Source organism: Manis pentadactyla, chromosome 1, assembly GCF_030020395.1.
Source record: "Manis pentadactyla isolate mManPen7 chromosome 1, mManPen7.hap1, whole genome shotgun sequence".
Lineage (NCBI taxonomy): Eukaryota > Metazoa > Chordata > Mammalia > Pholidota > Manidae > Manis > Manis pentadactyla.
The window spans coordinates 160,472,016-160,496,018 of NC_080019.1; positions in this window are offsets into that span (position 1 = coordinate 160,472,016).

A 24,003-nucleotide genomic window follows, 5' to 3' on the forward strand; every position below is an offset into this window, starting at 1 on the left:
GTGACAAGATGGGGCCGAAAGAGGGTAAATTTTCCTTTAGATTCTTAACTAGAACTAGTGCAATTAAAGAGAATATGACTTTCTAACAGACTCTTCAATAAATTATTATAATCTACAATTTCTCTGAATACTCCCACTCATTCTAAGAACCCTATGCTATTATGTCATAGTTGCTAACACTTCCAACTCTAGGTACATTTCTACTTCTCAGAACACTTTATCTCTTTTTGTCAGCCAGCTAGATACTCTACATGAATTATAAAGGTTAAAGATGGTTTTTTCTTTTTTCTCCTTTAAGCTGAAAAGACTAGAAGGAAATAGGTAGAATTATGACTCCTCAAAGTTAATTTCTTTTCTCTTTTTTAACAGTTGCCCAGGAATATCTTCCAGTGCTTTGACATACTCTCAAATTAGTATTAGGTGTCAAAGTAGTATCTGCCAGGAGTACCTCTGGGAGCTGGAGTATGTCAGGTAGAGATGCTTTATAGCTATTGGGTCTCAAAAGGGTCCTCATGATCAGTAAAAGGCTCTGTGTTCTAGCCAAAAGCACATGCCAAAGGTAGAGATTGGATGCAGTTTGTAATTCACAAGTTCAACCTTAGCCTGAGGTCAGTCCTTTATAATGATGAATATATGACCAAAGATTAAGTTTTTATATTTTCAAAGAACTAATATAAGTAAGGATATTTTGGGAACTGGGGTAACACAGACATGAGTTTATGTGCTTGTGTGTGTATGCTGGCTCAGGCAGCTGAGTTAGGAGGGAACACACAGCAGCTGTAACATACAGTGTATAAGCTGAACCTTGGAAGATTTGAATGAGTGATTATGGAAAAAGCCTCAGATATCTGGTGTTTTTGTGAATAAGAAACTAGGAATGTCTCCTTTGCTGTACTCCATCAAATTCCATTACTGACATAAGAGTACAGAGGCTTTAGGGCACAGTACCGAGATAGAGCTCCACGACACTGGTTACTGCAAGTCCAGCAAAACTTACTGTAAGGGAAGAAAAATTTTATAAAGACTGGTGGCTGTTTGTCTATAAGAAACACCACTTCCCCTCATAGCTTCACAACCCTTAGTACTGCCTCAGGCACCATGCTGAAGGAACCTTTGAAAATCTTGTGACGACTGATGTTTGATTATCTTTCATATATAAACCCCTAAAACTACACTGGGCCACCATGAAGGAAAATGAGAAATTTACCTCAAAGACACAGAATAAACTTTTTTTGCTCATTCTTTCTTCCTCTCTTTCCCTTTCAGACTATTTATTGAAATTTGACCATGGCAGCAATGAAGATTGTTTTTAGTTTTCATTCTGAACATGGGTGGGTATGATATCTCTAAGCTTTCTCTAAAACAATCTGTGCACTAGTATTCCAGGTGAGACCAAAGAAAATATCCAGGCTACTGAGGGTCTGTTAGACTTTAAAGATAAGGGTATAGATATAGATATAGATATGGAGACATATGTTTAAATTTAAACTCTACATTGCCTAATTATTTTTCCTATGGTCAAAAATTAGAGTTCCCTTTAGATAGATGTTTCCTTTTCCTTGGACCTCATTTTATAGCAACATTGTAGAGGTTAAAAGTCAGAGAGTTTTAGACAGAAGACATTGGTTCTACTGCTGTTTCCTAACTTTGTGACCTTAGACAAATCACTTAAATTTTCTTTTCATCTGTTTTTTTTCTCTTTTCTTTAAATTAAATATCAAAATACTTGTAAGATTTAAACAAAGTAATGTGAAGGAAATTGTAATAAGTAATAGAGACAATACGAACAGAATTCTATACAGTAAAATTATTTAACTGCATTACAAAATGAGAACAAGTTATACATTTAACAAACATTAATTAAGTAGTAACTAAAGAATGTATAAAAAATCCATTTTTTAAAATTTCATGTAAATAAAATGTTTACATAAAAATCCTTACATGAAAGAATATAAGATGTCAGGGATCTTAATTATTAGCAGCCTCTGAATGCTGTCAGCAGACTATGAATTTTGGTGGCTCCCAGAATCATTGAGAGGTTCTCTAACCACTATCAGAGGCCACAGGACCAGAAGCCAAGATCACACTCAGGCTGTGGAACCAGTGTGGTAGGAATCGCACTACAGAGCCCTAGAAAGCTTCAGACTGCACAGCTGTCACCAGTGACCCACCTTGGCTGTTCCTGATGCTCCAGGAACCAAATTTTTCCATACTATGAAATCAAGAAAAAAGGATTCTCTGGTTCCTGCTGCTACTGTCATTAGTTCCCAATTCTCCACCTGGGTTTAATATATATATCTGTCTGAACTCTAGCTCCAGGAGAGGTTGAACAAGTACCTAGTACCTAGTATATTTGGCAACAACATAAGTAATGGAATCTGTCATCTATCAAAACTCACAAAAGTGGGAATATCTGTAGCATAAAAGGGGGGCTTCAATGGTGACAGGTAAAATAGAGGTGGAGGCAAAGTTTATTTTATTAATAACTTCTTAATACATGTAAGTGATAATATCTGCTCTAGGCTAGTGTATGATCCTTTTTATTATTATATTTTTTTAAGATTTGTGCATCCTAGTTATAATTTGTGATAATGACCTATACTAAAATGTTTCTTTTTGTTGCTTTGGTATTAATTACAGAATGTGTCCAGTCCATATAACTGCTTAAAATTTATTTTAAGTGCACCTTTCATCTATTAATAGCTATTGAGTTTGGCTCATTTCAGTAAACTCAGCAAAATGACAACTGTGTGATTTGCATTTCAAACTAGGATTGACAATGTTTTGCAGCTTCATTGACTTTTCAGTGTTTCTCTCAGATGTTATGAAAATACTAATCCCTAGGTATTTCTGGGATATAACAGAATCCTAAAATGGTTCTGATATACTTGAACATGCTCAATGGTTTGAGGAAAATTACTTCATATTGAGTGTTCTCTGTGTCTGAATGGATCCCTGCAATTCAGGAGAAATTTTTACTTCTTACTGGCATTGAAGCTGTAAATATATTATTCAGTGAGTGAAAAAATATAAATTCTTCTGGCTTCTATATAGTATCACCAAATTCATGTAAGTCATAAACTTCTTTATTTTATGTTGAAGTGGGAGGGATTAGGTAATATTACACAGAAACCAGAATTTGTTTATCAAATTTGTATATGAAATTGTGCACAAATATTATCACTTCAAATAAAGCAGATTAGCCCTTTTTTATATAAATCATGGCATTAATATAATTCACAGTCGTACTTACATACCAAAGAAATCTAGCATATTTTTCCTCACTTTCTCTTACAGTATTGATATAATATGTAAGCCTGAAAGAAACTGGAAATTAATAGGAAGATGGTGAAGTTTCAAAGATCCCAACAAGTATTTTCATTTTGAATCTTGCTATGTTTCTATTTTTTAAGATCTGTTTTTATCATCTCTCACAGAATACAATGAATTTAAATAATAAACTATTACTAGGAAAAAATAACAAGAATCCAGTGATTTATTTCTCTATTCCATTTTAATGAACTTTTCTTTTCTAGCTCTTTGTTGATTTTAAAGCATTTCTTCAGTGTACCCCTTTAAAAAGATGACTTTCAAAGGTTCTTCAGAGTTTAAACTGTGAATTCTTACACCTCTTTTGAGTTTTTCAAGTCACTGATGGTATGTTAGAAGTGTCACCATAGAAGAGTTTATCTGAAATGTCTGGAACTTCTACTTTAGTGACCAGTGTAAATACAAAATGTTAGTGAGGATGGAGAGTTTTGGGAGGCTTGCTTATCAGATGATAAGAGTTAAAAAATTTATTTCTTAGTATCTTAATACCTCAGCTTAATGTGTGCTTATTATGGCTTAGTGCATCCCTAAGTAGTTCATAGTTCTCACCATAAGAGCACAATAAATCAACATAGACAGTAGAATGGCCAAGAGAAAAATAACCATTTGTTATAATTTGAGATCTTGTAGAAATTACCTTATACTATTTTGCTTCTCAATTGTCTATGATGTTATGTTCTTTAACAGAAATGAAACTTTGTTTTTTAATTCTCAAACACTGAGAGAAACTGCTGATAACTCAAGTAAAGAAAAAAATGCGCCTACTTTAATTAGTCTTGTTTGTTCTGCAGCTCCTGTCTTGCTATGAGATAAATATTTTACACTTTGAAGCAGTATTCTATTTCAAACAAAATGGATGGGGCTTTGTTTTGGTACCACAACAGAAAAAGAGCTCTGATCATAGGGCCAACAGAGGAGAAAACAGTAGAAAAAGAGGGCATTAGAATTATGACAATGAACACAGAACCCTTATTGGGAGAAAGAATATAAATATTTGTAAAGGCAGAAATGTATATATTCATGAGTGGGTTTGAATTTGATATTCTTAAGAAGTTAAATATCCAGCTATTTGTATTTCACTGTATCATGTTTCATTCTTTCTTTCTATCCAGATTTATAGGGCACACAATTGGAAAGAAAATAGAAATTTGTGACAGTGGAGTTAATCCTCAGCAGATGTGGAGGTTACACAGTTCTTCTACTGATCTTCCAGGGAGAATATGAAAAGAATTTGAAACAACTCCAGCAAACAAGTTCTCAATCTGAATCTTTCCATCCAAGTAGAGACATTCATGTGAGTCATTGCCAGAGTTAAAACTATCAAACAATATAGATTTCACCCTACAGAAAATTTCTTTCTGTATAATTGCAATGTTGTTATTATTCAAAAAATGTATATTTGGTTGCTCAGATGACATAATATAATTTTCATATATATATATTTGGTCTTTGCCAATGGTTTCTGGCTCACAGTTCCTTGGACACTTGGAATTTATTGTAAAATAAAAACAATGGCAGCATCTTTTGTCTTAATATTTGGTCTCATGTCCTCAGTTTCTTTGCTTTAGATCCATAAAGGTGAAAAGGGTGTCTTGTTATTCATAACAATCCTTTTCGAACACAACTGGGCTTATGTTAATGAGGTGACTTTTGGAAAGCACCTAGGGATGGGAGCTGGTTTCCAGGGGAATCAACCATGATAGAAGGTTGGAACTTTCAGTTCCACCTCCTGATTTCTAGGGAGTGGGGAGGAACTGGATACTGAGCCAATCACCAATGGTCAATGATTTTACCAATCACACTAATGTTATAAAGACACCATAAAAACCCAAAAAGACAAGGTTCAGAGAGCTTCTGAGTTGGTGAACACATGGAGATTTTGGGAGAGTGGAAATATCAGAGAAGGAAAGGAAAGTGTGATACCTTACTCCATACTGTGCCCTATGCAAATCTTCTATCTGATGTTCCTGAGTTATATCCTTTTATAATGAACTGGTAATCGGTTTCCAGAGTCTTATGAACTGCTCTAGCAAATTAACAGAACCCAAGAAGAGGCTGTTGGAATCTCCTATTAAAGCCAGGTGGTCTGAAGCACAAATGGCAATCTTGATTTGCACTTGTCATCTGGAGTGGGGACAGTCTTCTGGAGTGAGCACTTAACCTGTGAGATTAGACACTATCTCCAAAACAAAGAATTGAGTTTAGTTGTAGGACACCAAGTTGGTTTCCGGGCATTGCTTGGTAGTGTTTGGGGAAAAGCCCTACACATGATAAATTTGGTCCCAGAACCTTTTAGTGGTGTTCTATGATACTGTACAGTTACGTTTTATTTTTTTGTTTACTATATTTTATTTTTTCTGTCAAGTTGAAGCTAGCCTTGCTTACATATGTATCTGAACTCCTACATTTAGTAGATTTTCAGATTAATTTATTGGGAATTCCTTGCTTTACATTTACTTGATCAACAACAGTATTGCTGAATAAAAAGAACTTAACAGAATTTTCTCTTTTTCCCTCATGCTGGAAAAAGGACAAGCAAATCTTTCAGCATTTAAAAGTTTAATATTTATTTTATGGCATCCTATTTCCCCAAAATACATTTTTGTTTGATTTTTAGAGTTGTGATATGATAACCAAAATATTATTAAAACAAAATTATTTAAGCAGCCTACAAAACACATAAAATGGGATATATATATATATATTAAAGAACTGTTGCTACTAATATCTATTCCATGCTATGATATTCAATTTCAAATGACACTTCTTTATTGGTAAACTTGATTTATTTTGGAGAATCAGAGATTTTCAAATATATTTGTGAAAGTGATGGATGGATGGAAGGAGGAGGATCATGGATAAAACAATTAACATAGCTATGACAATGACTTTGGAATAATGGACAGGGAATTTTAAATTACTATTGTTAATATGTTAAGGGCTCTATGGAAAAAGTAGAAAACATTCAGGGACAGGTGGGTAATGTAAGCAGAGAGATAGAAACATTAAAAAAGGATGAAAAGAAAATGACAAAAATAAAACATACTATAACAGATATGAAGAATGCTTTTGAAGGGCTCATTAGTATACTGGACACAGTCAAGGAAAGAACAGTGCTTTGAAGATAGGTCAATATAAACTTCTCAAGCTGAAATGCAAAAATGAAAAAATAGAACAGAATCTCCAACAAGTTTAGGATGATCTAAGAGGTGTTACATGCTTGTAATTGGAATATCAGAAGAAGAGAGAACAGAACAGAAGTATATGAAATAATACTAACTGGATATTTTCCAAAATTAATGACAGACATGAAGTCACAGATTCAAAAAGATCAGAAAACACCTAGAAGGTTAAAGAAGAGAAAATGTACAGCTAGGCATATCATATTCAAAGTATAGTAAAGCAAAGAAAAATAGAAATGTTTGAAGAGGGAAAAGACTAAAAACACCTTGCACATAATGGAACAAATATAATAATTAAAACTCCATTCTCTTCAAAAGCGATGCAAGAAAAGAAATATTTAAAGTGATGAATTCAGAAGAAAAAAAGTCAACCCAGAATTCCATATCCAGCAAAATTATCCTTCAAAATGAAGGAGTAATAAAGACTAGCTCACAAAATAAAAACAACAAAAAGAGAATATCCCTCCAGAAATGTTTTTCAGAAAGGAAGTCAGTTATATAGGTCAGAAACTTAGATCAACGTAACAAAAGGATTAACATCAGAGAAGAATAAATGAAAGTAAAATAAAATTGTATTTTTATTCATATTAATTGATCTAAAAGTTAACTTTATTATTATTAAAAAAAATTTTTTTTTGAAGCAGTGAAAGCTTTATTTAGTTACTTAAAGAGAGAAGTGCAGCAGGCAACCTCAGCAAGGAGAGTCACCTTGAAAGGTTTGGAGAGACAAAGTTTAAGATTAAAAGGTTACGCACTTAGAAAGTGCGGGTGACCTCAGAGAGAGGAGCTAGAAGTTAATTTTAAACAAATAATATTATCAATGTAATGGGAGACTGAGTGATAATACCATAAGGATAAGTGAAGTGAATGTTTGCAATGTCACAAGGGATAAGATGAAGGAATTGAGACTACAATATAAGTTTCCTGCATTAAATATATAATGGTATAGTGGTACTTGAAGGTGGACTTAGACTAGTTAAGTATGCATATATGCAAATAACTCATTAAAAATTTAGTACAATTGATACACTAATAAAGGAGATAGAATAATATAAAATTCTAAATTAAAAACAGAGAAGAAAGGGAGGTAAAACTAATGAAAAGAATGGTGGAGCAGCTATATTAATTTTAGACAAAGCATATTTCAGAACAAGGGAAATTATCAGAGATGAAGATATGCATCACCTAATGATAAAGGAATCAATTCTCCAAGAATACATAATTATTAACATGTATGCATCTAACTGTAGAGCTAAGAATATATGAGGCAAAATTACTGATTGAAATACAAGGAGAAATAGACAAATCCACTATTAGATTTGGGTAATTCAACACAACTCTTTCAGCAATCAATCCATTGATTAGGCAGAAAATTAGTAAGTATATAGCTAACCCAAAGAGCATTATCAAGCAACATAATCTAATTGATATTTATAGAATACTCTACCCAACAGAAGCAGAATGGAGCTTATATGGAGTATTCATCAGGACAGACCAAATTCTGGGCCATAAAATACACCTGAACAAATTTCAAAGTACAGAAATCATATATAAAGTATTTTGTCAGTCCATAAAATTAGAACACTAAATTAAATTACAAATTAATATCAGAAAATTAGCATGAAATTCCAAAATATTTGGAGATTAAATAACACATTTGTAAATAATGAAACTAAAAAAAACTCTCATGGTATATTAAGAAATATATTAAACTAAATGAAAATGATAACAAAACATAAAAATTTGTGGAATGTTGGGAAAGCAGTGCTTACTTCGTAGACTCATTACTGTCACATATTCAGGGATGCTCTCGGGCTTTCTACTTCTCTTTTTTCCCATCCTTGATGTCCACTCCAGGCCTTCCTACGGGCCTTTCCTGCCAGCATGGAACTCCTGCTCTGATTCCAATGGGAGAAGTGTCCCACTCCTACCTTTCCAAAAACCACTTCATCAATTTCCTCATTTTTTTCCATCATCTAGAGGCTGTCCATTTTGCTTGGTCTAGGCCCTCCTTCCTCCAACTTCAAAGTCAGCAATGGAGTGTGGAGTACTTCTCACAGCACATCACTCCAACTTTGTTTCCATTATCACATTTCATCTGTTGTTGTGAATAAGATACTATCCTTTGTTTTGACCCAGTAGTCTTATGGCTCCCTATCAACTTCCATGAAACTATGGCAAACCAATTTATTATTACATAAGTAGAATAAAACCTTAGACTCTTCATAGGTCTTGATACAAACGAAGCCCTCTGGCTTTTCATTAATCACATTAAGTCTTTCCTAACCTTTTCTCAATAAACATATTATCCCTAGTGACTGCCATATTGTTTTGTTTACCTCTATATTCTGAGGACAAAGAAGAATGCCTGGAACATGGTAGGTTTTCAGAACATTGTTGAATGAATTCATGCATGCATTTATTATATGGATTGATTATGGAGCTAAGAATCTTGTACACAAATTTAGTAGAGTCCCAAAAATATGAACAGTATTTCTACTTTACCACCTAGATCATTGGAAAAAGGGTAAACAATTATTTAGAGAGATCTGGAATGAAAGGAGTTTGACATCTACCTGTAACTACCTCGCTTACACATCAGGAGTGTGAGGCAAATGGAACATTTTATCCAGGATTCCTGCCTGGCCTTGATAGTGCCTATTGTATATACACATAAGGGCCTGTTTACACATCAATGGGATTTTTTACTGGCAGCAGAGCTTCTGGTCAGTCAAGGGACAGCTGGTCTGGGGAAGCACCCATTTCCTCCTTCCCTCCATTCCTGGTACCTAATTGGTCAGGCACCCACCAGTCACCAGAGATCCACCCATTGGAGTTCCTCGTGGAGGAAGGGGTGGGGGAAAGTGGAATGTGTGCCTCAGCCAGAGAAACAGAGCTTGAGAGCAGAGCCAAGGGAGAGGGGACAGAGTGCTCAGGGAGATAGGGAAAGCCACGCAGCTGGGCTTCGGAGCAGAGTGCTGTAGGGGAGAAAAACTGAGCAGTGAGAACAAAAAACTCTTTATTCCCCAACCTAACCTTTCCCTTGTCTTACTTTGGTCACATCAGATTCATGAAGAATTTGCCCTAGGTAGGGAACCTCCTTCTTCCTGGAGCCACAAGAGGTTAACCAGACTATGTCTTCAAGTATGAGTGATAAGGATGAAGCAAATTTGCTTGGCTACTGTATCGGTCAGGGTTCTCCAGAGAAAATGGAGCCAATAGGATGTATACATATGTACAGAATGGGATTTATTTTAGGGAATTAGCTGGCATGCTTATGACGCTAATAAGTCCCAAGATTTATAGAGTCAGTAAGCTGGAGACCCATAAGAGCTGATGGTATATCTCCAGTCTGAGTCCAGAAGTCCAAAGCCTTCAGGCTTATGACCCAGAAATAGCTGACGTTTCAATATGAGTCCAAATATAAGAAAAAATCAATGACCTAGTTCAAAGGCAGGCAAGATTCTCTCTTAACTCAGGGGTGCGTCCGCCTTGTTGTTTAATCAGGCCTTCAACTGACTGGATAATTTCACCTTCCAGCCCCATATCAAAGAGTCCACCAACATAAATGTTAATCTCATCTAAAAGCACTGTCACAAAAACACCCAGTGTAATGTTGGACCAAGTACCTGGGCACCTGTGGCTCAGTCAAGTTGACACATAACATTAACATTGCAGCTACCTATTTGGTTCTGGTGATTTAGGGAAACACAGTTGGACATAAATAAAGAGAAACTACTCTTTTTATACTCAAACTTTGCTGTTCAAACTACCAAAGCAAAGCCTAGAAATAAAGACTACCATTTTCAGGAAGACATCCCTGATCACAACTGACAAATGCTATCTTTTTCCTTTCACATGGTTTTTATCTGTAAGATTAATAAACTATTTAAATAAGACTGCTTTTGCATGAAAATCCCTAGCAAAACAGTGTCTTTTACCATAGTCTTTTGGAAAAAATTATGACACTGATTATTCCAATTTTTTTAATCTACTCTTTTTTATTTTCTGGCATGAAGCAGATAGTGATCCATCAATTAATACTTGTTAATAAGATGAAAATATGTTCATAACTATTCCTGTACAGAGAATAGAGAAACAGGAAAAAACAGATAGTGTGTTCTTAATTACTTCCTCTTACAGCAGTAGAGGGTAATGTCTAAAATGGAGTCAGCATTTAATAGTAAAATAATAAACTAGAATAACTACCAATCCTTACAGTATAGCTTTCACCTTTATTCTGGAATAGATCTGCAATAGTAAATGGCACTGGATGTGCCAAAACTACTGCTTCTGTAGAAACTTACCCTTACTGAGTAAATATGAACTCTCCTTTTGAAAAATATCTCTTTGAAGACACATTACTCACAAGCCTGACATAACCATCTGACCAGGGTCTGAAATATAAGCACTCTTATTTCAGAGGCTTTCAAAACACTCACAGAGGAAGGTGCATTGTATAGCTGACACTACTCAGAGATGCAGGTTGTTCAGGGGTTACTCAGGCATGGTGTGGAGCTCTGGAGCAACACTGATTTCAAGCAAGTCATGAGTGAAGAGAGTCCTGTACTTACAGGTAGCGTGGCTGAGGAAAAAAAACTAAATAAAGGCTGTAGAGAATGATGGTACTGAACACCTATTTGTGTTTGATAGCCTTTTAGCAAAACTAGGCAAAAAAGTGAAAAACTTAACATTACTTAAAAATAGTTTTCACAAAACAGTGGTTAAAAAAAAAATAACCCCAAACTGCTGTTTACATATGTTCAAAGTTGTCTTTTCATTTATGTCTTCTCATTCAAAGCATTTTTTGAAATGTACATTTTTCTTTCCCCTACTTAATGCTGATAAGAGAATATGACTGACAATATTTAAATCACTATCCATTTATTGGCCAAGCAAAATAAGAGTCACATAAAATCTCCAGAAAATAGAAATAAAAATAAATTTGTCTTACATAGACTAAACTTTACTCTAAAAGTTCTACAAATTCTTTTAGGTTATTTGAGATATGCATTCTTAATTTTTTCTCCTTTTACCCACCATAAGTATCTAAAAAACACATATATCTTTGGGCAATCAATTTTTGTCCTGTTCAATTGTGAAAATATTTTTTTGTTGACTTGTGAAGGAAAGGTTCTGTTTTTATTATTTGTTGTTCTATTACTGTACATAAATGATATCTAAATGAATGCATTATTTAATATAGTTAAACCTTACTGTAAAATAAGAAATTTCAGATATTGGATTTACATATTTTTCTGAGAGAGTTTATGCAGTCATTGGGTAGGTCCAGGTGAATTTAGTAATCCAGACATCTCTTAGAGGTAAATTTAGTCTGGAATCACCAATTTATTGATATGATGTGATCAACTATTTAGAAGTTGCACTTGTCAAAGGAAATCTTAATTAATCAGCAACTACTTTTAATACACATATTTTTCAGTTAGCATCTGGCAGTAGTAGGTAGAGCATATTTATATATTACACTATAGTTGTGTAAAGGATTGGAAGCCCCCTAATTGTTTAAGTCAACAGAAGCAGTTCCATATATTTAAGTAAACTTTTTTTCTTTTTGCCAAAGAAGATGGGATATGGGGAAGTAAAGGGACACAAAGGACAAAAGGAGGTGATGGAGGGTTGAAAAGATGACAAATCTGTGTCTGTGTGTTAATCTTCTATCTCTTCCCCCCATGATAATGGGCACTGGGGCTTCAGAGCTAGTACATAAACTCCCTTCCTTCTCCTTTTTCAGTGTTTATGGAGTCAATTTACATTAAGCCTCTGAAAGCACAGAAATAAAAAAGCATCATCAACAATACAAAACTTATAATTATATATATATATATATATATGTACACACATTATATATTTTACACATATGTGCATATATATAATACCCACACACTTAATATAAACATATATTAAGTAAATAGAGAAACATTCAAGCTAAGATCAAAATAGCCTCCTTAGGTGCTATCTGCTGCTAGCTTTCTAGATTAATAGTTTAAAATCAATCATGCCTTCAACAGGTGCTTTTAATCAAAGTTCTTATATCATTTATCTGCTGGGGCTTTTCTGGTGAAAGATAAGTTTTTTATCCACTGTTTCTTTGGAGGTACAGGTTGAGGCATCTAGGATTCCATTTTATTTAAAAGTGATACATGGAGCGTGCATGCATGTGCTCATTTGTTCACGGTAACATGGCAGGGAGCTATAGATTTCTTTTGATACATTAAGCAGACTTCACCACAGGAAACAAAGGAAATTCATTATTAGTCGGCTTTTACGTTTGTTTAGGCAACAGTACTCTTTGTATTTATCCAGAAGATTTTTCTGGTAAGAGGCTCCTCAATAGCCAGGAGTATTTAAAAGATTCTTAAATGGTCTTAATTGAATTTAGGATATTTACTAATGCCCTTGCTAATTACAAGCTCTAAAGTGCTTTCACTGTGCATTTCTTTCTCTAGTGCACTGTCTTCATTTTTTCTGTTTGCAGGCCCTCTTTTTCTCAGTGTATTTTCGTGTAGTGCACAGCTCTGAAAGGTATGACATTATGTAAAACATTTGGATTTTAGTATTCACTGTAATATTTAGTGGCATAGCATTTGCCTTTATCCTCTAGGGTGGTTTCCATTGCCTCACTGCTGTATAATGGGAAAAAAGATGTTCATTGTCCAGAGATTTATAATTTTACTTTGCATTTGATGTTGCATTTCTGCTCTAGCCTCAGAATGTTCTATGATATATTGAATTTTTTTAAAAAGCACTGTATATAAACAATGGAATGTGCATTTTAAATTATATGGTAATTAACTGGCAATATCTCTTGGTCTCTTTTCAATCAATATTTCCTTCTAGCATGTGACCATTGTGGGAGTCTGCCTAAAAAAATTAAAATTAGGTAACAAGGTATAACTTGCCTCATGAATGTTTCTCTTCCCCTTTTGCAAATTTTTTTTCATGTTTATAGGTCTCACAGTTTACTATACTTTCCATGATGCTAAGTTTTCATACACAATTATTGTGCACATATGAATGTGGTAGTTCTTAAATGAGAGACATATATATTTCCATCATGTTGCCTTTAAAGTGGAAACTCAACTGGTTAGCAAGTTAACCAGAGCATAAGAAGCTAATTAAGAATCTCCCTAAATCCTGAGGATAAATTTAGTACAGAAGCATAAGTCAGTTTTCAAAATTCTTACTATCACATAAGAGAAGTTTTTGATGAGGGCAATGTGGTAATCTCACTCTTGGGGCTTGTGGAAGTAGCCTAAGTTGCTTGTGAAAATGTAATTTCTCAGGGCTTTGGGCAAACTTGATTTAAGGAAAGAATCCATGGGATTTTTGACACAGCACTAAAGGGACAGGTCAGTATTTTTAGGAAAAGAGAGTGGAAATAAATGCTTTTCCATTTCAGTACTTCGATTTTGTCAATAGGATTGGCACTATAATTATCTCTGGATTAGTCACAGGCCTATATACTTGTTAAAAGTGAATATAAAATAAACTGTAACTTGACAGAAAATTTGTTTTAAAAGATATGCCGGGGAGTGGTGAGAAATTCAACCCAAGAAAGAAATTGAAACTTAACTGCTGAAACTTAATATTATTTTTCAAAAGATGTTGATAAAGATGGCTTCAGGGAATCTCCACTTTGTGAAGACTTGATAAATCCCAGAATCAGACACCGTCTAACAGTAAAGATATCACCAGTGTCAAGACAGTATAGCCTTAGGCAATTCCAGGCTCCTTCCTCCCCTGGGATTCTGCCCACCTTCCACTGAGCACTTGAACTTTAACTCCTCCTAACACAGGAGAAGATGCAAGACTGTTAAATGGAAGGATATAGAAAGATTTCCTCCTACTTCATTCTTCATATATTGATCCATTGCTTTACTTATTGATTGATTCCATAACAATCCCCTGAGCACATGCAACTCTTTAGGTGGGTCAAAAGTGTTTGCTACTTTTTGTTTTTCTCTTTGCTTTTGATTTTTAAACTGAATTTTGTTCCTCAACAGCAAAAATCATGTTTAAAGATTTCAATGGAAAAGATAATAAAAAACATAAAAAAGCTAGGCCAGTTGAGAAGATCTATGACTCTCTTTCTTTAATGAAATTTTGGAATAAAACTAAGCTCTTTAATTTCTTCCTACCAATATAGTTTTCTATAAGCTGCTAAATATTGAAGACAAGAGGTTGAAGAGAAATGTAATCATTGTAAAGGCAAAATACAATGTGTAGTTGAGATATAGAAAGGAATCAGAAAGCATCATTCCTTGAGGAATTTATAATCTATAGCAGACACAGACATGTATTATAGGAATATGAAAACTTTAAAGCACACAGAAAACCATTATTATCCTTTTAGAAATGTAGTGCAAAGAAATTATTATTTGTACAAGATGCATAAGAGGACCATTAGGTTTATTATAACTGTTTTTAAAAACAAATTCTGAGTAACAAATGTGCAGCAGTAAGGGGCACACCGAATAATGAACAAGTATCCATAAGACAGTAAAATGAAGCAGCAGAATACTTCTTACTGATATGGAACTATGTTCACTATATACCGTTGTGTGAAACACAGGTTACAAAATATATTATGGCATGATCCTATATTTTTTCAAAGCATACCCATATAGATAAAAGTTAAAAATAATCTGAAATTTTAAAATTCATAATAGTTATCTTTCTTTTTGAAAAAAGATATATTCTGAGTTAAACTTGTCCCAATCTATACAAATTTTTGTTTTCAAAATTATGACCTGACACAACAATGCCCTAATAGGGAGGATAAAAGGTCAATAATTTCAGATTAGACCAAGTTTCAAAGTGACTTTAAACAAATATCTCTCTTATGTTCATTTCTACATTTATAAATTGAACCCCATCCCATCTCTTTGGCAAGATTACAGTGGAAATTAAATGGAGTCAGCATGTCAGTTAACTCATACTATACTTGGAACATGGGTTAAGTACCATAATCAAAATAGGCTCAACAAAAGGTCACCTTTCATTTTTTTCCTTTCTACATAATACTTGTTTAATAAAAAAAGGTACATTTATATTACCTTCATTCAGATTAATGTATGGCATGGTCAAAAATAACAACAGACAAAAGCTATTGACTTATGCTGTGGGTTTCTTTTTTTTGGCCTGTTTATGCACAAGCAAGTGCTAAGATATTTAATTAAATTCAACCACATTATTGACTACCTGTAATTTATTCTCAATTCTGCTAGGTGGTTAGAGATAACAGAGGTAAGTACTACAAAGATTCTGCCCACAAGGTACTAAGACAGGCAAATAATTATAATAAAGTATTATCACATAAATAGGTGTGAGACACAATAATAGTACCACAGAGGAGGCTTGTTTGACTAGCTGTCTGGAAGGACAGAGCAGGCTTCCTAGAAGATATGACTTGTGAGGTGAGTTTGGAAGGAGACTAGGTAGATAAAGAGGCAGAAGTTGTTGGCCCAAGACTATGACATAGAGAAAACCATGATTCATTTGGAGGCATTGTGAGGGCACGTATTTCATAGAGCATAAGGCAGAGAGGGAAAGGAGAAGCAGGCGATAGGGATTGGAAGGAGCTTGGGTCAGTGTTCTGAGAGAACCTCAGAAAAATCTCAAAGACCTCTGATACCTCCCTACTTCTTTTCTTTCTCTTGAGAAGTTCATGAGTTTAAATGTCTAGTGCTCTGAAGGATGTGATAGTAGGATATCTGTGACCCTTTTGCAGAAGGTAAACTGTACTGAGAAAGTAGGAAATGTACAATCTATAGAATTGCTGACTCAAGGTCTCCTCATTCGGAGATCAAGCTGACTTGCTAGGAATCTGTTAGGACAAACTTGCCTTCAGTTGAAAATATTTATGATCAAATACCAGGGCGGTCCCACAGGTCTGCCCCAAGGGAGATAATAAAAGGAGTCAGACATCTTTCTTGCCACCTTAGTAGTCATCCAGTGGTACTCATACAGCTTGGTTGTGGCAGACGTTAAATTCCTCCATGTACACCCACTGACCAACTGAGCCAAGTCACCTCAATATTTTTAGCACATTTGAAAAACCTTACTTCTAGCAGAATGCTGGAATCTGTGCAGAGGACAGTAAAAGCTGTTCCCTCATATTCTGAAAATTTTTTCCTCACTAAAGTTTAAGAATTCATACTAGTCATTATCCAGAGAGGGAAAAAATTTCTAAGCTTGGCAGTTCCCCAAACAGCTGCATTGTGAAAGCCCTTACATGCGGTACTTGGGAGGTGCCCAGCACCTTGGAGGGAAGGTGCTTGCAAATTCACTGTAAAAATCATCTTGGCCTGGTTCTTCCGGGAATAGTTTTTCTTTCTTTTCTTCTTTCCTTTCCTTTGCCTTTTCCTTCCTTCCTTCTCTTTCTTTCTTCTTTTTAATAACCTTCCCATTTTTTTCCCCATTACTATTGGTCTGATTAGCTTTTCTCTTCTGGAGTCAGTTTTAGTAATTAGATGTCTGTTTCACCTGGCAGGCATGACTTAAAAACATACATTATTACTAAGTTTCCCAATTTTACAAACCTTAAGGTTTATGCTCTATATCTGCTTTGTTCTCTCCAAGTGTCCATTTTTCCCTATTTTGCAGGCTTTCTGTCTCCATACCCATTTGGTATCCTCCCTAGTTGGAGGGTGAGCAAGTTGAGCACCAGCATCCCTAAAGATGCAACTGACCGATCCCATAGGACCAGACACGGGTTTGTTTCTCTTTTAATACAAGTTTACATGGATACATTCAAATTAATTTTGTTCTTGTTTTTAAGTATTTATGTTTATATCTATTGGTTTCCATGTTTTTATGTATTTATATTTCTCTTTATGTTTTAGGTATCTATGTTATGTATGTTTCTGTTAAGTTTTCTATATTTATATATTAATTGAAAATTCTTATATATAAGAAAAGAGAGCTATATTGTTGTTCATTGATCCACTCATTATAAATCTTTCAACTTACATCCAGGTGATAATATTTTGTCACAATATCAAAAAAATGACAGCAATTAGCTTCCTTAAAATACTGATCTTAGGAGTATCTTCAAACAAAAGAATATCTCCATGCAACCATCAATCATACTATAAAAGTTATGACTAACTTACTTCAGATCAAAATAACACACTGTGAAGATGGCAGAGTCACTGCCAGCATATACATCAAACAATCCATGATCAATAGAGTTGTTGGAAAAATATCTGGATCATACTTGAGGTAAACAGCATTAGCACTTTGATTGTTTCAGTCTGTTATGATTTGCAGAGAATGGGAACATGTTAAGTTTAGCCTGAAAAGACTGGAGGCCTTAAATCTAGTTAAGGAGAAATTTTATTCCTGTGGCACTTGTCTCATAACAAGATATAAAAGCAAAGAATCCTCCACTGGCCACCTGCTCCACCTAAATTTTTACTAAAAACTAAGGCTGGTCTCTTAAATATGGACTTCTTCATTCTCCCCTGACCCTACTGCAATTAATATACCCTGATTCCGATTCTTAAACTATTTTATTTTACTAAAGATACATCCCATCATAAATGCAGCTATTTGCCACTGTTTTGTAATTAATGTTAATTCAATGGATTGCTTTCCAACTTTAATTCATTCTTATTAACAAAGTTGGTGTCATATTGCAACCTTTCTCTCCATATTTCTTATAGATTATACTTTTATTTCAATGTGGGAAACCAAGTGGAAATCCAATGGATTATGTAGCATTTCCAAACAGTCTCCCAGTAAGGAGGATAACACACCCTAAAGCAATGAGCAAACATAAAGCTGAAAGACAGCTACGTCCCTACAGCGAGGACATACGTTCAATTTAGCAAAGGTGTCCCATAACATAGAGATTTTAAACAGAAAAAACAGTACATAGAGAGACAAATTTTTCTATCTGCTGCTAGCCCCCAAATCCAGTTTTTTAACACTTGCTGCAAGCAATTGCACATTTAAACAGGTCTTGAGAAATGGTTGTCATTCAAGCCCTCCATGCTACAAAGACTCAAATCATGCCTGGGTACACAGAGAGGGGAACCATGCAGAATCTACCTAAACAGTAATTTTTGGTAAAAATTGAAAATGTTAATAGCAGTAAGAAAAAAATAAAATATATGAGACTATGTAGATATTTGTAAGATGCAGTAGGCAAATGATAGAAAACACATTTTGAAGGAGACATCCTAGGAAAAATAGATACATTTGTATAACTCTGAATTCTCAAGGAAATTTTTAATGAATTCTATAAAATAAGAGATAAAAGGGGAATTGGAAGGGTTTCAGAATTCACTTAAAACACAAATATATCAATACTGTTAGCAGTAAAACTCAGGATAAACAATGTAGAAAACCAAGTGGAAAACAGTTGGAATTGAATGAACTGCAAAAAGAAATTAATTAATGGAAAATAAAATGATTTGCATGGAGGATAGATGTAGCTGATTTGTCAGATTGGTAACAGATGTAACTGTAGAAATCAACTAACAAATCACAGAATGTATTTGAAGATATGAAAGAATACTTCATTAAAATGAATGCACATCTAAACAGTATTATTAACAAAATTTTAAAAATCTTCTACCAGACATTATGGTGAAAACATTGGATTTCAAGGATAAAGAAAAATCTGATACAAATCCAGGTGAAAAAAACAGAAATTACCTGCAAATACCAGGCTTGCCTCAAACATCTCTAGGTATGTGATATTTTGACCAGGCTGCAGAAGAAGGGGGACCGCACCCAACCTCTCTGGTCCAGATACGTTCCTAGCACCCATGTAATCGCTTATTGATATGGAGATGGACTACTTCTCTCCACCCCTTGGAAACACCTATTGTTATGGAGATGCACTAAGGCCTGGTGAGAGACTTTGGAAATACTGCAATTTTACCCACATAGATACACTTATTTATTAAGTGTTGTATCTCCTAGCTGGCTTTAGGATTCTGTTTTTGACTTTCTTCTTTTTAAATTTGTTTTTGGTTTCCTTTCTTTTCTAACTGTTCCTATGGGTCAACTTTCTGTAATCACATTTTCTCTATCCAACCCTGCAGCTGAAGAATAATAATTGCTTATTAGAAGAATAAAAGGCAACTTTCTAATAATTTTTAGCCATCTGAACTCTGAAAGTGCTTAGAGCTACTATATTTCTCAACTTCATAAATAATACAATATATACTGTACTTAAATTTCTCATCTTTTTCCCAATTCTCAGTTTTAAGTAAATTTTGAGAGTTTTTAGTCTTTCAGATCTAAAGTGTTGTTATTGTACAATTTCAACTTTATTTCCAAAATTATAAACTTTAATAAAGTTTTAAATTCAATTTAAATTATATTTCTATTTATTGCAATTTTGAAATGTAGTCATTTAACAAGTATTTTATTCACACACTTCCCTCTCCAATTAAGATTCCTTTTTTAGATTAAAGTACAGTCACATTTTACATATGGTTAAATCCTACTGACAGAATTTAGGATGTAAAATTGATCTCAGTCAAGTTGCAATTGGAAATCCCTTAAATTACAAAACTATGTGCAATATGTACATTCCATCATCTCCTATAGATAATCTAAAGTTCTTATTAGGGCTTCACATGCTGTATGAGAGCTGCATATATGAAACAGGTTCATTTTAATCCCAGCGCAATATTATTTATGGAGATATGTTTTGAGCAGGGCTCAGTATCCAGTTTGAAAATCTGTGGTTTAAAATGAAACCTCTAAGTAAAGTAACTAACTTCTGTATTTTACATGATTAAGGGAATTATTCACTATATACACACTATACTCTCTATGAGGACACATAGGAATCATTTCTCTCTCTGGTTTAAATAATAACAGCTGTGATTCTAAGCAATGTTTCAGTTACTAAATTAATACACTATGAAACATTAATCAATCATGAAACTCTATCTTGACTACTTGGGTTTTACAGTCAAATTTCTAGTAATAGATTGACATGTTCTTATCCAAATACAGATTTTTATCCTTACCTCCTTCATTCAACATTCATTTACATGAGATGCAAAATTTCTCATCTAATGATTTGTATTCATTTTGACTATCATCTGATTTATACTCTTTGTGAATCAACCTCATTTAGGAATAAGGTACAGTATAAATTAATTATAATATTGAGTATCTATTAGGTTTGTTTCACACTGAGAGACAGACTACAGATAGAAATACAAGCAGTGTAAGATTAAGATTAATATAAAATAAACGTGTTAGGTGATATTAAAATATAATAGGATAGTTCAGACTACTGAAATGGTTGGGAAATACTTTATGGAGGAGCTATGATTTAAGCTTGGTCTTAAATAACTGATCCCCTTTAGACAGAAAGAGAACTGGGGAAATTATTTTTGCATTAGGAAGAAATGTGAAGGAGAAACTAGAAGGCACATGTGAGGACTAGTAATAGAGGCCATCCTACTGGAATAAAGGTTCCTATAAATAAATATGGTAATAAAATTAAAACAGAAATTAGGGCAAGAAAATGTCAAAATATTGTTATCAATTAAGAACTATGAACTTTATCTTGCTACCACATAGGTATCATTGATAGTTGATGGAAAGAAAATTGACACTGATGAAAGTAGTTTAAAAGGAAAAGAACTTATCTTGTAATAATGGGAGATAAGGAAGCCCATTAGAAAATTATTGTAATAGTTCAGGCATGATTTTTAACACAGAATATAAATGTTTAATACATGTTCATTCAATAAATAAATTGTTGAAATAACAAAGTAATGGATAAGAAGAAAAATGAAATGCAATTTACTAAGATAAATGTGAAAATAATTACAAATGGATTGACAGAATTAAAACTAATCACAAAAGAAGGTTTAGAAAAGATTAGAAATTCAGTTCAGATGCTTGTAGTGTTTGCAAAAACATGAAGTCAAGCATTTTAACACCTTTGCGGAAGATGACTAATTAGATTTTAATTATATTAAATTCAAGGTGAAAAGAAACTAGGTGAAAATATTACATATTTTTAGAATGTATGATGACAAGGCAGAGATTTTGTTTTGTTTGTTTATTTCGTTCACTGATTTATTCCAAGCACTTACAAAGTGCATGGCAATAGCAGGCACTCAATATTTATTTCTTAAATTGAATTGAAATGTTTAGGCAAAATGTGACTTGACTAAAGGTCATAAGTGATATTATATCTGGTGGTATGTACAATATCTATGTAAATAACAAATAACAAAAATAAGGAGTTTTCTGGAGGTGTACATAAATTAATATGGGAATGTTTCTAATAGTGCACATTTGTTGAAAATGTGACTTATACCTGGAGTTTACTATGACTTACTTGGATTACCATATTATATATTCTTGATATCTGAGCAGAGATTATGTTCACCATAGGTTAAGTGGAAGAGAAGGAGTTTGTGTCCTGTACTTTCTTGGGAGGTTGTGGCCTGTTGTAAAGCTATTCTGCTCATTGTGGTTTAAAAATATTTTGGAATCTGTGAGGTGCTTCCTGTGTCATATGATATTTTTTCCTTTAAAGTGTGATAAAATAGATAATTAAGAGCAAAGAGCCTGAGAAGTTGCATAGGTTTCTCTTCTCATCATTATTATATAGGAAATAGTTCATTGAATGCATTTCATCCTTTTATCATTTACCATATTACTGAAAAAAACTGGTATGAGAGTGGCTACTTACAGTAGTTGTGTGCAAATCTGTGGAACAAAAGCAGAAAGAAAAGAGGATAATTTCACTTCATCAAAAAATAAGTATGAACAAATGGTGTTTTCTTGATCTTTCTCATAATAACCTATATCTGATTTCAGAAATATTCATAAGGTCTATAAATTGCAACTACCTCATTTTTATACTCCTTGAAAAGGGAAAAAGAAAGAAAGAGGAGATCTGATACTGCTACTGTTGTGTTAACAATTTAAATTTAAAATTACATACTAACTACTTTCCCATGATGCTTTATTGATTTTCTTTTGGTTCAACTTCATTGATTAAATGAGACAAAACATATGGTATTGAGGTTTCTCACTGATGTTTTCATCAAGATTGGATAAAATCCAAATGGTACAATATCTTCTAGCCTGAATAAAAGCCCTGATTTTATGGGGTGTTGCCTATACTTTTTTTCTTTCAAGGGCTGGTTTCTTTCACTTGCTGATTAATAGTTTTTACTCAAATACAACAGTGATGTCTTTACAGTCTTATATTCTCATATATAATAAATAATACAAATAAATAATAAAAATTGCCTAAGTCAGTATATAGGTCCTACAAACAATAATCAAATGGTGAGAGAGATAGAGGAGAAATTTTTTTTTAAATTAAAATAGCAACAAATTATCAGTTGGGCTTGGTATCAAGTAAATACTTATTATCATCATCATTAATCTTTGGGACTTCCCCTTTCTGAAGCTCCAGACTGCATAAGCCACATAACCTAATTTGCTCCACAATGCCTAAGAATTCTCCTCAAAGGTGTGACTCTGTTAATTGTTTTATGGCCTCAAACACAAAGGAAATTGTCCAGATTTAGGCAAATCTGTGTCTGTCAGAGATTCAGAGAGTTAATTCAGGATTCACTTAAAGTTCCCTGCCACATACCCAGTACAGGTCTGAAATGCCAACTGTGTTATAGTTCTTAACTGATAAGTCATTCTTTACTTAACATGCTGTGTTCATTATAAAAAAGTTAGCAATGACAAGTATAGATTTTCCTTTATTATCCATGCCTGTGATATAGATTTGATTTTTAGATTTGGTGTGTAGTGCTTAAATCCATGTCTTAATTTTTAATACACTTCTCATGAGAACCAAACTAGAAAATAACAGTTCTGATCCAAGGTCGCATATAAGCAAGAGTTTATCTTGTATTAACTAACTAATGCAAATGTTGAATACAGCATACTGATCTCTACCTCTAGCTTCTGTTTCCCCTATTCCTGAAATCCTCATCTAGGTGACTCTTACTCATGTATAGTGCATTTTCTCTTTGCCACATGGTGAAATTGGGACCTACATTGTCTAAAATCCTTTCTCCTGTTGGGTTCCTGGTTAGAGATGGCTGTAAGAGTAACTTGTGGGGGATTTGAGAAGTGCAAGTGAGGTAGCCACCATACCCTCTAAATGCCTCTTTGCGATGACATAGATGACAGGAATGCAGTGGTGCCTGGTGGGTTCTAGCTGGTTCTTGTTTTCCTCTACTCTGTGTCCATCTCTTTTACCCAGCTGTTGACACATTGATAACTAGTAGCCCCAGACCAAAACAGAGGCAGAAGTTACACAGAATCAATGCATGCTGTGATTGTAGCTTCCTCTCACATTCTTTAGGCATTTCCCTCACAGCCCTTTTATGGGACTGGGTTTTTTGGCTTCTCTGATTTCTCTACTAAATCCCTGATTTCATGACTATTAAGACTGTGCTTCTCTAGCTGAACCCCAACTGATACATATTCTTCAGTTTCAGCTCAAATG